Source organism: Melanostigma gelatinosum (assembly GCF_949748355.1).
Source record: "Melanostigma gelatinosum genome assembly, chromosome: 8".
In the NCBI taxonomy this organism is placed as follows: Eukaryota; Metazoa; Chordata; class Actinopteri; order Perciformes; family Zoarcidae; genus Melanostigma; species Melanostigma gelatinosum.
In genome coordinates, this window is record NC_136641.1 from 9,432,667 (window position 1) to 9,438,720 (window position 6,054).

The following is a 6,054-nucleotide window of genomic DNA, read 5'->3' on the forward strand; positions in this document are numbered from 1 at the left end:
CAAAACACACACAAAATCAACCAGTTTTCACTATAGACTGCAAGGCAAGGCAAGTTTATTTGTATAGCACATTTCAACAACAAGGTAATTCAAAGTGCTTCACATAAAACCATTAAAAGCATCAAAACATAAGGCAAAAGAAAAGGAGATTTCAAAAACAATTAAACAGTGTAAGAAATAAAATGCAGTAGTAAAATGCAGAAATGCAGGAAATTGATGAATATATGAATTGAATGTGGTTCAATTAAAGGCAGCAGCAAACAGAAAAGTCTTCAATCTTGATTTAAATGAGCTGAGGGTCTCAGCAGACCTGCAGCTTTCTGGGACTTTGTTCCAGATATGTGGAGCAGAACAACTGAACGCTGCTTCTCCATGTTTAGTTCTGACTCTGGGAACAGAAAGTAGACCGGTCCCAGATGACCTGAGGGGTCGGGATGGTTCATAAGGTAGCAGCAGATCAGAGATGTATTTTGGTCCCAAACCATTCAGTGCTTTGTAAACCAACAGCAGGATTTTAAAGTAAATTCTTTGTTGGACAGGAAGCCAGTGCAAAGACCTCAGAACTGGAGTGATGTGATCCACCCTCCTGGTCTTAGTGAGGACTCGAGCTGCAGCGTTCTGAATCAGCTGCAGCTTTCTGACGGACTTTTTACAGAGACCTGTAAACACACCGTTACAGTAGTCCAGTCTGCTGAACATAAATGCGTGGACAAGTTTTTCCAAATCCTGTTGAGACATAAGTCCTCTAATCCTCGATATATTCTTCAGGTGATAGTAGGCTGATTTTGTAATTGTCTTGATATGGCTGTTCAGGTTGAGGTCTGAATCCATAACTACACCTAGATTTCTGGCTTGGTTTGTGGGTTTTAACATCAGTGACTGAAGCTGAGCGGTGATTTTCAATTGTTCGTCCTTGGTACCAAAAACAATTACTTCTGTTTTATCTTTGTTTAATTGAAGAAAATTCTGGCACATCCAGTTGTTGATTTGTTCAATGCAGTTACCCAGCCCTTGTATGGGATTATAGTCCCCTGGTGACATAGTTATGTAGATTTGTGTGTCGTCTGCATAATTATGATAACACACTTTGTTGTTTTCCAGTAATCTGAGCTAGTGGAAGCATGTAGATGTTGAACAGAGGAGGCCCCAGTATTGAGCCTTGGGGAACACCACATGTCATTTTAGTCAGCTCTGATGTGTAATCAGCTACAGACACAAAGTATTCTCGGCCCTTCAAGTAGGATTCAAACCAGTTAAGTGCTGTGCCAGAGAGTCCCACCCAGATTTTTAGTCTTTCTAGGAGTATGGCATGGTCGACCGTGTCGAATGCAGCACTGAGATCTAGTAACACACTGAAGACTGCAGTCTTCAGTGTGTTTAAAAAAACCTTTGATTAAAACTGATTATTAAAGATAAAATGTCTTTCTTTTGTATTTACCTTACAAGATAAAACAAGAGGGTGTGGTTTCATAAAGATTGAGGGACTAATGTTAGAATCACATGCTCTTGTCGGGCCTTTTGAGGCAAATCTAACTCTGGGCAATATCAATAAAACATTTAATTTGACTGATAAGTACAAAGAATTAGAATTGAGATGTGTAGTTACGGAAGTAGGGAATCATTTAGTATTCTGTGTAACATGTGACATCTGCAAAAGTTACACGCACACAAATAGCTTGAAAAGTCGAGTTAGTGTGGCTGTAACAGCAGGGTCAGCACAGACGAGAGCTGTGCTTCACGTGCTGCTGCTCCACACCGGAAGTTCGTGCAAAATTCAAGAGGGGACCAGTAAGAACCTGCAGCCTGGTTAGTGGCTGTGAGGCTAATGCAGAGCGGGGTTTTGAACTAAATGCTGACGCCAGCATGCTAATATTTTACCGTTTCTTGTGTTGCAAACTAACCCCGAGTTAAAACGAAGAGTGAATTCAAGGATTGTATGATATTATTCTGGAATGTATGAAACTTTTGAATCAGGATGCAGAGAAAAAAAACTAAAATAAGAGCTGACACAGAAGTTTTTTTTTGTTTTTCTTTATTTGTCTTTTCTTTATTTTCCTGATTGAAATGTATTGTAAGGTCATAATTTGTCATTCATCACATTACATGGCATGATGCACCAGGTCTACTACACCCATTTACAGGAGGAATACACGGAAACATACACAAGGTTTTACAATGGGGGAACAGGAAGTTTAGCTCATTGCACTTACAACAGTGAATGGAACACTTTGTAATCATTTGTAGGCTCTCGACCTTTTTCTCTATTTTATTTTCACCTTCTTTTTTCATTCAGTTGGGTTATTTTATATCTTTTTTTCTTGTTTACACGTCTCCGTTGCCTTCTCGCCCTCTTCATCTCCAAAAAATTACATGGAAGCCAGAATATTTTCCCCTTTTTTTTGTTTTCGATGTCATCTCATTTTACAAACACAACATGTATAGAAACTCTACACAGACCAATATGTTTTTATCTATTTTCTTTTTATATCCGAATACAATTATTTTTTTTTACGAGTCTTAATAAACAGTCTGCACGAGCCAGCCACATACGTACACAATTTTGTCATTTATGATTCAAATCAACAACTGCTCTGGTTTGTTTTGTAGGTTTTGTTGTTTTTTAATGCACACAAAGCACAGGTTTGGACAGGGAGGTTCAGGCTTGCATACGCTCCAGCTTGTGTCGTGTGCAAAGGCCTCTCCCATGCCCGTGTGCATGTGTGTGTGTGTGGTGTGTTAGCATGTTTGAGATTTACATGTTGTAAAGAACATGTCCTTCATTTACATGTTTGTTCAAAGCAGACTCTGCTTCTCATCTGGTATTTACACTGGTGGGCGGTCAAAGGTCGAGGAGGTTCAAAAGGTCAAGGGATGGTGTCCAGGTCATGCACTTGTATTTGAATTTTACAGATTCATTACAGGTGAAAGATGAATAAACGCTCCCTGATGGTTTTACAGTGAGAGATGGACGTTTTCCTGTTTGTTGCAACATTCTCGCTCTCTTTTTACAACCTCTCACCTATGAAACATTTACCATTTTTAATATATTCATAATATACTTTTGTGTATTTTATAATCTTTCTCCGGTCCTGCTATACGTCGACTGACAGCAAGAGCAGTGGTGACATTTACTACACTACGTACTGTACAATCAGTTGATGCTACCTTTTTGGTTAAGAACACACAAACACACACATTCCGGGTTTCCCAAAAGCATCACGAGCTGCGTTTGAATGCCGTCGACTCTTTTGAACTCTTTGTGGCGCTAAAAGTTTGTCATCTCTCCTTTTCATGGCTGTTTAGTCGGGAAAAAGGCCTGATGCAGATACCAGATCAGTGCCACAACGGGTAAAGAAAATCAGAACCTCTGACTGTGCGACGTGTAAATGCGACCTTATTGCTGAGACTCTTGATGTCGGATTGAAAGACAAGTCAAGAGTTTTGGAGATTTTAACTTCTTTTAAAACACAGATCTGATGGACGAAACCTCTCTTGGCTACATGTCTGGGAATCTGACCCTTTATGTTCCATTGCAAACTTATAAACACAAGAATTTTGCTCCAAAATGGGATTTGAAAGAACACACCTGTGAATTTCAGCTCCTTGTATTTAGAAAAATCTTTTGCATTCTGTTGGTTTTCTCAGATAGGGGCTTATAGAAGCCGTTCAAATTAGTTTACATTGTGAAGCTTAACCTTCTATGTATTGTTTACATGTTGTGCTTCAAACACCTCTGAAAAACCAGGCTGCGGCGCGGCTTGGTGATTTTGCCCACTGGTGATTGCTGTGGCCTGAGCTTGCGCTCCAGGATATAGACAGACACCATGCAGAGTATAGACAGAGACCACGACTGGCTAGAGGGCAGTAAAAGGATGGCTTTCATCAGTGACCAGTATTGTAGTATATAAGCCCTTGCTGCTATGCATATTTAAGTCACCTTCAGTGGCTGTATTCACACAGGAGCAGAAACATTTTTTTTCACACATATTGACGCAGATCTTGTTACTTATGCCTTCGTGGCTGCGTCAGTGAAATATTACTGAATCCCTCTCGTTAAACAGCAGCCACGGTACGATCACATCCGTGTCGTAAAGTGTTAAAAAACAAAATCTGATTTATTGCGCCTGTGTAAACGCACCGATTATTTTCTAACGTCTATTGAACATCTCAGTTGCGATGCTGCATTTAGTGTGTGCTTTCCTGAGGCAAAAGTGATTGAGGAACATTTTATTGAACATTTCATTTTTTCTTTACAAACTTCCAAAAACATACGACAGAATAAGAGGAAGTTGGTGTTCATTTGGGTAACTTTTAAACTCTCATATTATTTGTTCTACTTTGACACTAAGTCTGAGCTTCCACGGTGAAGTCACTGATCTGGTGGCAGTGTACCTGGGATCTGGTCTCTCAAGGCTCGGTGCCGTTTGTCGGGGGCCACAGCCAGATGAAACAGAACCAGAATAATCAGACTCTTAAAATCTCTCTACAGAGGCTGGAAAGTCAGCCACAAGCATGATAACCTGTGCTGTTGAACAAAAAGAACACTTAACCAGAACATTATTTCACAGCCACCAATCTGAATTACTGATAACATAAACACATATTTCTCTGTTTAAGTAGACTCAAAAACAACACACAGAGATTTTCAACAATCTGGTTATTGTGGTTGTGCATAATCCAGTCATAGATAACATCTGCATAAACGTAATTTCTATAGATTTTAAACGTAAATCTCTCTTCCTTTTGCTCCCAGCCGGCTCTCTATCCCCTCTCAGTATGATAAAATAAATTCTGACATTTGATAAATCATCTCATAAATGCTTCACAAAAAAAAAATATATATATATATATATATATATATATATATATACCGACTTCTTTTACAGTTTCAGTAACTTGAAATAAAGTGTAGTTGTAAAGGAGTCAGGGGATGTTTTCAAACTGCATCTTTTCAATTCTGTAATTTCATAAATAAAATTCTATATAATAACCTTTTTTCACAGCGTGCTGCAACTTAAATAAATACAAATACAGATGAATATGCAGATCACTTTTCCCCCCCACACATTTACATTCCACAGTGTATTTAGCTTTTAAATCTGAAGTGTGTTGTGGCAGTGCACCTTTAAACACACACACACACGCACGCACACACACACACAATTCAATTTCGGAATGCCTTGAATAGTACTTCACTAGTAGCCTCCAGCAGTACTTTTAGTCAGATGACTTCAGTCTTTGACTTTTGGTCGTCAAACTAAATCAATAAAATCAAATAAAGAGCTTTTCTTCTTCTTCACCCCTGAGCAGACACAAACAATATTAGGGAACATATTCTTAATTTGTTATTGTTAAACATTTCTAAATCTTTATATATATATATATTATATTTAGTCTATATTCATATAAATAATTATCTTTGTCTATGTAAATCTCTGGACAACTTTTCTGGACAACCTTTAAAATGCATTTTTATTTCCTTGTTATTTCTGGGAAATACGTCTCTTGTACCGGTGTTGAGAACAAATGGATTATTGTTTACCGTGAAGCATCTCTAGCAAGACTTTTGTTTGCCCATTCACATTTCTGTTTACTTGTATGTAGTTTTACCTTTAAAACAGACGATTTAGAATGGGAATTACTAACAACTGAATTTTCTTGTACAGGTAAAGAATTGTATTTTATGAAAAATAAAGACACTTTACTGCACAAAACGTTTTGATTGAAAACAGTGGCGCATCTGTGGCAGCAACACTCGTCCTCTCAGCTCTAATTGTCATTTCCCAGCTGTCATGAACGCATCTTCAGAGAGAGACCCTTCGGCAGAGACTCCCACATGGGGGGGAGGAGGGAGGGACCATGAAGCAGGAGCCAGGTTAATACAAAGACCCTTCTTGTTATTACCCAACTTACCGGTGACCAATATTATACTCAAGACAATCTCCTTATCTTGATCTATGAAGGATGCCAAAGCAATCTTGATATTCGTTATATCAAGAAGCCGATTATGAATCAGGTGTGATAAATAACGACTGTGTGACATTTCCCATCTGT